General features: G+C 41.2%; 1 long non-coding RNA gene across 1 annotated transcript in view; it reads right to left on the reverse strand.

Moving 5' to 3' along the window:
• LOC137544007 (uncharacterized) overlaps positions 1–12,538 on the reverse strand; it is a 91,713-nt gene extending 79,175 nt beyond the window's left edge. Inside the window, exon 1 of the long non-coding RNA XR_011025697.1 lies at positions 12,174–12,538. This is a non-coding gene — a long non-coding RNA (uncharacterized lncRNA). The remainder of the gene's footprint in view (positions 1–12,173) is intronic.
• Between the last annotated feature and the right edge of the window lie 339 nt (positions 12,539–12,877).

Raw genomic sequence — 12,877 nt, forward strand, 5'->3', positions numbered from 1 at the left:
GGGTGCCCGTGGGTGGTGAGGATGGCCGTGGGTGGGAAAGGAGGATAAGGGTGCCCGTGGGTGGTGAGGAGGGTGAGGATGAATGACCATGAGTGGGGAGGAGGGTAAGGGTGCCCGTGGGTGGAGAGGAGAGTAAGGGTGCCCGTGAGTGGGGAGGAGGGTAAGGGTGCCCGTGGGTGGTGAGGATGGCCGTGGGTGGGGAGGAGGGTAAGGGTGCCCATGGGTGGTGAGGAGGGCGAGGATGGCCGTGGGTGGGGAGGAGGATAAGGGTGCCCGTGGGTGGTGAGGAGGGGGGGGGCGCCTTCACGATCTTTGCCTCAGGCAGCAGAAAGTCCAGGACCGGCCCTGTCCTACTGCTGTGATACGATGGCAAACTCAACTGTCCTATGGTAAAAAGATGGGGTGGGAACTGGCCAATAACCTGGAAGCTACTTTACTAGGGCACCAAATATCCTTAAAGTGAATCTGAAGGGAAAACAGTACCCCTGGGGGGTACTTAGCTTGGGAGGAGGAATCCTCTATATCATCCTGTAATGCTCAGCAGAGGCGATCTAATGCTGGGACTCCCAAAAGTCTGCTTGTCGGAATTTGTCACCGCTGCACACAGGTGCACTAGTGGCGGAAATAGAGCAGATCTGACTATTTACACTGGAGCCTGAGCGGGGTTTCACCCCCTCTCTCCATAAAGCAGTACACAGTGCTTCTCTCCGGGTGCCAACCAGTCAATGTGCTCAGTAATCATTCCAAAACCACCACCAGAAACTGTAAAGATGATTCTGGACAACAGATCAGGGAAGTGTATACGTTGTTTAAAGTGGTATTATATCCCATTTAGGACCTACATGCTCTGGCCGCTTGAGGATCACAGCATTTAAAAAAAAAAATCACTTCCTTATCACTGTGACTGTCTAATCAGCGGAGATCTGTGGTGGCAGGGACGTGCTATTACGTCCTGTGCATTAAAACTTTGCCGCATTTGGCTTGGGCAGCTACAAGTGTGGCATAGTTTTAACTATCGGCCACCCTGAGAAGGATACTAACTAACTAAAAAACTAAAATGCCAGAAAGGAATATATGAAAGCAATCCCACACATTCTCTGTGGGTGAAAATGTCTTTTTTACTGCAGAGAGCAAAACAAGATAGCTTATCTCTGTCTCATGGGCAGAGGCAGAAGATACTCTCTGCCCCTCAGCCTCTGTTTTGATTCTGCTTTCTTCTCTCTACCCCACCTCCTTCTGCTGAACAGTCACTTCAGCAGAGGTGGAGAGGGGCAGTGAAGGCACATGCCAGAGAGCTTCAGCCGGCAATGATTTTATTTGCCATTAGCCAGAGGTAAGCTATCTTGTACTGTTCTCTGCAGTGAAAGTAGACATTTCTACACACAGATAACGTGTGGGATTGCTGTCAAATTGAAATGTACTTTTATGTAACTAAGGCCTCTTTCACAGTGCGACGTTAAAGTCGCACGTAAGAAAATGTTTTAACATGGACTAACGCACAGCAATATTAAGTCTGTGCAACATTCACAGTGCACACGTTGCGTTGTGTGTAACTTGTAGCAATATTTAGAAAGTGCTGTATGCTGTGCGTTTAGCAATAAATCTGCTGCGTTGTGTGTGTTGCACATGCTCAGTAATGTTTTTTTTAATGTAACGCATGCGCCGTTTTCATTCCATCACTGTGCGACGAAAACAGCGCACCAAACGCAGGGCTAAAGAATGTACTATAACATCCAAGTTATAGTCTTTCAATGCGTTGCATTAGGGGCACGTTATGCGACCTTAACGTCGCATAAAACGCACCGTCACTCTGTGAAAAGGCCTAAGAATAGTTACTGAAATTTTAGTTTTGTTACTACAATCCCACTTTAAAGGGGTTCTGTGGCATGTTTAATAAAACAAAAACGGACACGTACCTGAGGATTCTATCGGCCCCCTGCAGCTGTCGCTCATGCGTGCATCATCGGGAGCTTACTGTGCAGGCGCAGTACGAAGTTTTCTTGTACTGCGCCTGTGCAGTAAACTCCCCATGACGCGCACTGCCTCTAATACTTTTAGCCATAGACCCTAAACAAGAATGCAGCATTCAGGTGTTTCTGACTTTATTGTCTGATCTGACAAGATTAGCAGCATGCTTGTTTCTGGTGTGATTCAGATACTGCTGCAGCCAAATTAATCAGTAGGGCTGCCAGGCAACTGGTATTGTTAATAAGGAAATAAATATGGCAGCCTCCATATTTTTCTCACTGCAGTTGTCCTTTAAACCTGAAACTAGATTATTATATAGATAAAAGCCTACTTATAGCTTTAAAAACTCCATTTAACTAGAGAGTACAGAAAAGTGGTATTCAGTAATCCATGTTAACAAGGTAAAGTAATCCATAGCCAGCAGTCAGGAAGAGACTAATGATTTCTGATTGGTCACAATGGGCACATCCTATCAGTGCTCTTTGTGATGCTGGGAATACACCATAAGCTTTTTCAGCAGATAGATGGTTCGATAGATCATTTCCATCATGTCCGATCTTATTTTCTATTGTTTTTCTGATCGATTTCTCATAGAAGTGAATGGAAATTGATAAGAAAATCGATTGGACAGTACATCAACTAAAAAAAATCTCATGTATTCCCAGCATAAAATGAGTTCAGGTTTTCTAGTAATTGAGCCCCCCAGTCTATGAAAGCAATGGGTCAGTAACAGACACACACTTTTACCGCAAATGTAAGTCATAACAAACGCCGTCACAGCACACGACTGAAAGTGTCGGAATTTTGCTATATATTATTAAATACATATATCATTTTAATTCAGCTGCTACTGTCATGCTTACTACAATACAACAGATGAACATTTTTTTTTCAAAGCCCTGAACAACCCAGTGTAATAATTTTATGATATGTATAGCCATAGATACGACATAAACAGTGGGACATACTACTGAGATCCCACTCCAGTGTAGGAAGGGACACGTAGTAGTAAATCACCTCTAATATAATGTACTTATGTTTTATTGATTACAGACAGCCTGGGGGCATTGGTATAACTAATCTTTGTGTTATACCCTCCCTCCCCATTCACTTTCTAATCTCAAGAACTAATTAGCAAAATCACTTAATTCTTTCCACTTACAGATTGGCAGGGGGTTAATCCTGCACTCTCACAGCCCCCCTGACATTTGGAATCCTCAGCATCTCCTGTTTCATAGTTTAGCTTATCTGAAATATGTATTTATCTATTATTCATTGTCTGGGAGTTATTGCACCAAGAAAGCATATGAGTTCTTTACATTTTTATTGTCTGAGATTCTGAAAAAATATATTAATGCTGCTATCGTATTGTTCATGTTGAAATTTTAACAGAGGTGCCAGTGTAGAGTAAAATGTTTAAAAGACGTTTAAAAAGGGCTGTGGTGGTGGACTTACCTCCTCCAGAAGACAAAACATATCAGCAAGATTCACTTAATTCGTTACTTTAAGTATTGCAACGAGTTTTGCGGGTCGAAGCCCACTTCCTCAGACTACAACAAGAGTGACTTGGAGGATCAAAACATACCAGCTCAGCCAATGTCCATTACAGATAATCTACATCAATAAAAATCAATATACATTCAAATCAATATAAATCGTTATATTGATTTTTATTGATGTATATGATCTGTAATAGACATTGGCTGAGCTGGTATGTTTTGATCCTCCTAGTCACTCCTGTTATAACCTGAGGAAGCGTGCTTCGACTCGTAAAACTCATTGCAATACTTAAAGTTACAAATAAAGTGAATGTTGCAGATAAATTGACTGTTTAGTCTTCTGGGGAAGTAAGTCCACCACTACCTCTGTTTTTAAAATTCTTTTAAACATTTTATTCTACACTGATGCCTTTGTTAAAATTTCAACTTGCAATCTTGAGTCCAACCTTGGTGGTGGGGTATTACCCCGTCTTCCTTCCTGTTTACAAAGAGTGACTTATAACCCAAGTGGGGTCAGGGTTAATCTCCGCACCGGCTGATCCAGTGGTTGCCTTAGTGGTAACCCAAATTTGTGAGTACCTTTCCTTTGTTATACTCATACATTTATATTTGTAAACATACTGCATTATCACGGGCTCTGGATTTGTTTTTTATATTTGGCAATCGTATTGTTCATGTACACTGGAGGAAGTATTCACTGCTCTTCCGGCAGGGGCATAACTATCGAGATCTGGTAGCCAGAGGCGTCCCTTACACAGGCTGAGATTTTCTTTGGCACTGTATTTGGCCTGAGGAAGTGGGAAAAGACCCACAAAATGCGTTGCTTAGTGCTTAATAAAATTTGTGAATCTTATATACAAATTTGTTGTCTTGAGGAAAACCTCGTCAACCTTTTCTTTTTTTAAGCTGTTTTTGGCTTCTTGCACACTGCAAGCGATTCCGATTCAGATTCCGCTTTTTAATCAGTTTTTACCTCCGATTCAGATTCAGATTTGCAGTGTGCAAGGAGCAAACTGCAAATCTGAATCTGAATCGGAAGTAAAAACAGATTAAAAAGCGGAATCTGAATCTGAATTGCTTGCAGTGTGCAAGAGGCCTTCAACAGTTTTATCACCATCTGGGCGCTTCTTTCCCCTTGTGTTGCCCACCCTCCTCTGGGAGGGGTGTTCTATTTTGGTTAGATGTTCTCCCACCCTTACAAACAACTTGGAATCCTTTGCTAAGAGTGCGACCGCATCCAGTGTGGACAGAGGGGGGAACAATTTGTTAATGATTATCACTATTTAAAGCATATATAGGAGATCAATACCAATATTGAAGAGGTAATACTGTAGTTTAGGGAATGCCCCTAGTGGATCCTTCTGGTCCAATGGCCCCTGGTGTGGTTGTAACCTCTGCATCCCCTAATGCTACACCAATGCTGGTAGCTCTAAATCAAACATAGAAAAGCAGCATGAAGACTCAACAGAACAATTAAACAGTGGTGAGGTATCCTCTTTTACATGTTTCTGTTTGTTACCTACACTGGTTGCTAAGGGCAAAAAAAATCAAATGCAAGTTACTCTGCTTTGCCTTAAAATCACTTCCCCTGAAGTCCTACCCCTCTGTCCCACTAACATATACTGAAATGTGGTGAGAGCTGAGACCCCTTGAAGGTGGACTGATATCCTATCTTTACTCAGCTTGAGGCCTCTAAACTTCAACCTATGTTGGCATGGGAGTAAGATTTAGGCCTTACGCTCTCCACCGAATTCTGGTCAAAATGCTATTTTACATTAGCAAAGGGGAGCAGCTACTTTATTATTACTATTTATTATTTAGTATTTATATAGTGTCGACATCTTCCGAAGAGCTTCAGAGAATATATATAGTCTTTTCACTAACTGTCCCTCACAGGAGCTCGCAATCTAATTGAGCTACTTCTCACATATTGAGAAGAATTATAAAATTATCCATTGGACATACCTTACCCAAGTTAAGTTTCATGCTATATACCCTGCTAAGTCAAACCTTTGCTTTCGGGGTTGTGGTCAGATTGGTACATTCACCTACATGTAGTGATCCTGCCCTGTTGTTAAACGTTACTGAGCCAAGGTTACCTCATTCATTAATACCGAACTGAGGGAGTCAACCTGTCCCGACCCCCTGATGCTTTTGTTAGGTGCCAGGCCTGGGGCTGGAAATACCCTCAATATAGGCTAGCTTAGCATGTCTCTAAGGCTGCCTGGTTGCCCATTGCTAGGCAATGGCTTCAACCCTCACTATACCTAGATCTCATGGACACTATTATTACCAGTATACGTATATCAGGAAGCTTATTGGCAAATGCTAATGATACGATGGAAGTGTTTACCAAAACGTGGCAACCTTGGCTTTCTTGTACTGACCTACTATAGTACGCTCCCGTGCCCCGTCCTCTCTGTATACAGTAACGTCACAGCTCTCCATTATTACGGGACTTAGGCTGTGATTTATGCCGTTATCCATTCCTGCTCTGATCCACTGATCTTTGATTTCTCCTGAGATGCTATGTGACCATTGTTGAACTATATATTGCATTTTTGTTTTTTGCATTTATAAGCTATAGCACTAAATTGTCCCATTGGGATAGTTAAACGTACTGTATGTATGTTTATTATGAACTAACTTTGTGTCTAATAAAATTATTTGAAACTAAAATCACTTCCCAACTTGTGAACCTGAGATGAAAAACACCTCAAGAATTATACTTATCTGCGCTTCCTCCAGACCCCTGTAGCCCGTAAGGTCCCTCCGACTATGCCCCTTCCCCTCCGTTCTCCTCTCCTCTGGCCCGATAAATTCCCAAATTGGTCCAGTCATGGGCCACTGCTCTTATGCGGTCTGTGCGCGCTTCCTCATCGTGCTGCCATGGCCCGGGAGCGTTCCACGCATGGACAATTCAGAAAAACTGGAGCTAATCCTGGCCAGAATGCTTCTAGTGATGGGAGTGTGATCCGATGGTGCGCACATGGCCTTGACGCAATAGAGGGGACCGGATGGAATCTAAGGGACCATATTAACTACAGAAGGTTAGAGGAAGCCCTGAGTAAGTAAAAATCCTGAGGTGTCCTTTATCTCAAGTTTCCTTTAATGTTTAAAAGGCTGGTAACAAAAGTGAGCACACCCCTAAGTGAAGAATGTTAAAATTGCACCCAAAGTGTCAATAATTAGTGTGCCCACCACTATTTTCCAGCACTGTCTTAACTCTCTTAGGCATGAAGTTTATTAGAGCTTCACAGGTTGCCACTGAAATCCTCTTCAACCCTTCCATGACAAAGCTGGTGGATATTGGTGGACCTTACGCTTCTCCACCTTGAGGATGCCCCACAGATGCTCAATTGGGATTAGGTCTGGAGATATTCTTGGCCAGTCCTGCACCTTTACCCCTGGTTTCTTCATCAAGAAAGTGGTGGTCTTGGATGTGTGTTTAGGGTGGTTATCATGATGGAATACTGCCCCGTGGCCCAGTTTCTGATCATGCTCTGTTTCGGTATGTCACAGTACATGTTGGCATTCATGGTTTTCTCAACGAACTGTAGCTCCCCAGTGTCTGCAGCACTCATGCAACCCCAAACCATGACCCTCCCACCACCATGCTTACATAGCAACACGTGTAACTTTAAATACTTCACTAGCGGCCGCTATTATGTCCGATCTCCCTTTCGATTCTTTTGCTGCCCGATTTCTGATAGAAGTGAATGGAAAAAGATAAGAAAAACGAACGGAAGATAAGAGAATTGACTGCAGAATCGAGCGGCAAAAAAAAACAAAAAACGATTAATGCGGAATATAACCCAGCGTTTCATGTTTGCTCTAAAACATTATTTACAGCATATTAAATGCAACCAGCATTTTTTTTTTACTAGACCAGTATTCGAAAGGTTACACACAGAGCTTGAAAGTTCAGTGTAGTGAAATGTGGACGCATCTGAAGTTGTAGATTATGTTATCTTGGGTTTACTTAAATGTATCAAGTGAGGAATATGACACATTCTCTGACTGTGGAGAAGCAGCTGGAGACCGAGAGTCAAAGCATGTCAGCTTTCACTACATATTGAATAAAACCAGTTATTAATAAAATGCAAAGTCAGCTCACAAAGCAAAAAAACTGTACTTTTGGAAACCTATAATATCTAAATGAATAATAATACTTATGCACAAATGCAAATATGATAACCGTATGGCATATAAAAAGTAGGAAAACATGTTTTTATTGAATATTATGTCAGGTTTTAAACCGCTTTAAGAACAGAAACGCACAGCAGAAACGAACCGTGTATTCCCAGCATAAGATGTGGGTGGGGGGAGAGAAAGTGTGAGAAAGAAGAAAGTGTGAGAGGGAGATAGAGAGGTGTGCTGAGTCTGACTAATTGAGAGCGACAGCTGACAAGTGTCTGAGCACTGCTGAGAGGACTTCTGACAAGTGCCAATTAGTAGCTGAGGCCAGAGATCACATTGGCAGTCAGAAGACATAATCCCCATGCTATTGTGGGGACCCATGTCTGTCCAGCCAGGAGCATTAGCATGTCAAATAATGTCTAATGATGTCTTGTAATCCTCTGCTTTAGTTAACAGCTCAGAGGTTTACAGAAAGCATCTCTACAAATGATTACACAGGATTAGCAGAGTACACCCTGCTGAGGAGGATTACCAACAAGCAAACAAACTTCTCCAGCCCAAACACTGGACAAATCCCCTGATCCCCAGGGTATAGGGGCACTGATAGCATCACACTGTACAGGCAGTCCGCAGATAGTTAAAGTGGCTATTTCATTCTGGTATAATGGTTTTCTACAGTAAATAAATAAGGCTCAGATCCAACTTGTGCAGAAAATGTACCCGTTCGGTGTCTGCAGTGTAGAGAAGACACATGCCAGCAGACAGGTAAGTATAAGCTCTGCTCCCTACATCCTGAATAGCCTGGGAATGGGGACAATATTGGGTGACCAAGAACAAAGCATTGCTTATTGGAATTTATTTAAAAGTCTCCTTGTACAGAATTGATCAGTATAACCCCCCACCTGACTATGAGTTCTGGGTCACCATGAGCTTGCTGGTTAGTCTGTGCCTCTCGGATTTACAAGCCCTACTCCATAGAGCCAAATTAATCCATGCCATGCACTGATGAGGATCAAACAATCCGAAACAGTCTGTATGCATGTTGGATTATTATGGCTCTGTACAATTTAACAAGCTGACACATCATTGCATTCCAGCGGTTCTGGAGGTGTGTTTAGCTTCTAAGGGTACAATGGTTAATTTGCATATATTCAGCAGTGGTGCCTGGGAGACATCTCGAGCTCACTCCAACCTGAATTATCGCAAATTCTTTCTGTTTTAGGAAAGCAAACTTTTGTTTTTCTTAACATCTTAGTAAGGGGGCTTTTAGGACCATTGTAGTCCCTTACACACCCCAATGAGTTCTGGGTCACCATGAGCTTGCTGGTTAGCCTGTGCCTTTTGGATTTACAAGCCCTACTCCATAGAGCCAAATTAATCCATGCCATGCACTGATGAGGATCAATCAATCCGAAACAGTCTGTATGCATGTTGGATTATTATGGCTCTGTACATATTAACAAGCTGACACATCATTGCATTCCAGCGGTTCTGGAGGTGTGTTTAGCTTCTAAGGGTACAATGGTTAATTTGCATATATTCAGCAGTGGTGCCTGGGAGACATCTCGAGCTCGCTCCAACCTGAATTATCGCAAATTCTTTCTGTTTTAGGAAAGCAAACTTTTGTTTTTCTGACTATACAGTGGGGCTTGCCCAGTTACTGAAATGGCTGCTCCTTTTGCTCAAAGTATAGCAGCTCATAGCAACCAATCAGACCTCATCACTCACCAGTCTGGAGGCAGAGATTATAGCTGACTGGCTGTTACAATCTAGGGTAGTTCTCTCCTGGTTCTTTGCCTTCTAATCTTGTATTGTCTGTATTATTCAGCCACACACGTCAAGATTACAATAATACCACAATAAAGTGACACTGAAACTGAACTTATGATATAATGATTTGTATGTGTATTATGGATAATTCATAGAACAATAGTAGCAAAGAAAAGTCTCATATTTTAATTTTCAGTTATATAGCTTTTTTTAACATTGCATCATTCTCTAATATTTGCAACTATAACCATGAAACAGAGCAAAGCTAATGATCCTTTGAACTTCTCTTTAGTAAAATCTTATCTGAAGTGGTCTTTCACTGTTTCTTTGATGTATAAGTGCTCCAGAGAACAGCATTGCTCTGACTACATTAGTCAGAGAGCTCAGAGAAGCTCCTTTGCATAGTTAACAACTTACGTTTCTTAACACTTCCAGTACTGGAAACAATATGAGACTCATATCTTTGCTACTGATGTTCTATTTTTTAGCTGTATTCCACATACAAGTCATTATATCATAATTTTATTTTCACTTTAGATTCCCTTTAAAGTGCTTGCATCTATATGTAATCAACTGGCAGCAAAAGAACAACTGATTTGTTGTGATTACTTTTCAAAGAATATTATTTTATGCAATGCACCTGGATATTACGATTATCTAGAATTGAATTAAATTGATCATCTTTAAAGGGAATCTGAAGTGAAAATAAACTTATGATATAATGATTTGTATGTGTAGTACAGCTAAGAAATAGAACATTAGGAGCAGAGATATGAGTCTCATATTGTTTCCAGTACAGGAAGAGTTAAGAAACTTCAGTTGTTATCAATGCAAAAGAGCTTCTGCGGACAGCACTGTATTTAGAAGCACTTATCTCAACTGTCTCTCATTGTTTCTTCTTTGTTTACGGTTTTTCTGCAGAGAAAAGCTCAAAGGGTCAGTAGCCTGCCCTGTGAAATCATTCAGAATAGCGTGTATTGTGGAAACTGCAATTATTAGAGAATGATGCAATGTTATAAAAAAAAAGCTATATACCTGAAAATAAAAATATGACACTATTTTCTTTGCTACTAATGTTCTATTAATTATCCGTACTAAACAACCAATTCATTATATCATGAGTTTTTTTTCGCTTCAGTGTTACTTTAAAGTAAACAAATGATTGCTTTAAAGAATGTTTTTACAATACTTATAAAATCAATTGTTTATAAAACTGCACCACAAAATTGATCCGTGTCAGGCCCAAGACAAAGCAATACCAGAGCAGAGAAATTTGGACGCACCATGCGCCACCATAGGCCGTAATGGGAATTACGCCTATAGCGGTGCTCAGACGGTGATTTGGCAGCCGTCAAAAGACAGAACCCAAATTAATATAAAATCAGCATAATTCGGCCACCAGCAATAGCTGGCATGCGAATTGCATGTTTCCCCTGAGTCCATTGCGGCCTGGAGGTGGAATAGTATTTAACGCCGCTGGAACTTTTGCAGGAGCAGGGTGAGACTTTTTTTGCTTCACCCTGCGCCCAAATTTCCTGGCGCCTTAATTACATGGATGCTGTCAGGCCATCATCCCTTGTATCACTTAAAATGAATGTGTTAAGGTGCCCCTGAATGGTGCGATTTTTAGCAAACGATCTTATTTTTGATACAATCATTCAGATCAACAGAAAAGATCATATTCAATCAATGCACAGCATCAAAGAACCCAACTTCCAATGCTATCTAAACCAGCTAACATCGCATTTATGAATACATTCAGGATCGATTGGGCTCACCTGACCGCATCTGTTTTCATACAATATAATCTGAATAATCTGTTCAAAAATACGATTGTTCAAAAAAAATGTACCGTTAGTGAGCACTTTTTCTTTCTCACTTTAACTAAAGAAGATAATGGCACTCTATAAATAGCAGTAATAACGATTATGATTACTCTTATTAATAATGACCCATCTCTCAAAGTTTCCACAACTTTAGGCGCCAATTAACAGTACAAATTTTTGTGAACGATCGTATATTGTGCCAAATTATTCCAATCGTATTGTATGGAAACATGAAAAGCTGGTGGGTGGGCCCAATTACTCCTGAACGATTATTATTGATCGAATATATATATATATATATATATATATATATATATATATATATATATATATATAAGAATTTTATTTGCTAAGCACGACTAGGTCATGCCCGGAATTGGGTTTGGTACATTACAATTACATTACATATAATCATAAGATCATAAGTGGTTTTTAGATATGATCTCAAGTTGAAATATGAGGTGCCTATTGACTGTACAATCTTTTTGATCATTGTGATCGATTGTGAATGATCAATGGAGAAGAAAATGATAATCAATCCGATCAGACTAATAGAATCGATCCAAAATTCACAATCAATCGACCGATCATTTGTCATTGATCAGCACCACTACCCTATCCTATCATTCAGGAGATTGCACCGTTAATAGGCACCTTAAGTGATGTGGATCGGTTAAATACGATCTTTTATTTCAATAGGAATGATCCATTTGAAAATATGATCGTTTGTTAAAAATTGTACTGTAAATGGGCACCTTTGAACTGAGGGCTTTTTGATTGGTTGTCACCTTACTGATTTTGTACATTATATAGGTATTATTTCAGAGCGATGGAATATGCTGGTGCTTTATATATCACGGTAGGCATTAAAAACAATATCCTTTTCCACATTGTGAAGCCACTGCGGGCAGAACATCACTTTCTCACAGTAAACATCACACACAATAGTTTATTGTAAACGATGGCTTACCAGATTTGTCTGCGGATTGTCACAACTTGGCGTACTCTTCCTAGAGAAAGTTCGCTCGGAGTTCTGACAAGCGACGTCCAGACTCTGAAGTTCATGTGATGTCCTCAGGATGGAGATATCACGGTGAAAGTTGAACTTGGCACTTTGATAGAATAATTGAGGCCGCTGATCAGCGCTGTGCAGATCTCTGTTCGGGACACAGAGAGCAGCTTGTACCGCTCAGCTCTGTCCAGCGCAGCGCCCGCAGCCCCAGCCGTCCCCGCACGTTGCGGTGATTCGGTGGCCCCATCACACAGTATGGAAGCGGGACAATTCATCCCCGGAGCTGGCCAGCGACACAGCAGCGAACACACAGCTGAAACCCGAGCTGCTGCTGCCACACACACGTGACCGGCGGCTGGCCAATAACCAGGCAGATGGAAGTCTGGATGAGCAGATAATAAAAGCAATTTGTAGCTTACAATTTCCTCTGTGCAGCCTACAAGTACAATGTTGTCTATTTATGGAACATAAAGCAATTGTGAACCGAGGTCTCTAATAATTAAAGGAAAAAAGAGGTAAAATAAATTGAGATAACAACTGTATCTATCCCCTTCTCCTAAAAATGACCCTTTTTTCTTTTAGATATCTCACAGCTTTACTTGATACTAGCTGATGGCCTGGCATTGCCTGGGTATGTATTTGGCTGGTGTTGGCTCCACCCA

The sequence above is a fragment of the Hyperolius riggenbachi genome, chromosome 2, assembly GCF_040937935.1.
Source record: "Hyperolius riggenbachi isolate aHypRig1 chromosome 2, aHypRig1.pri, whole genome shotgun sequence".
NCBI lineage: Eukaryota > Metazoa > Chordata > Amphibia > Anura > Hyperoliidae > Hyperolius > Hyperolius riggenbachi.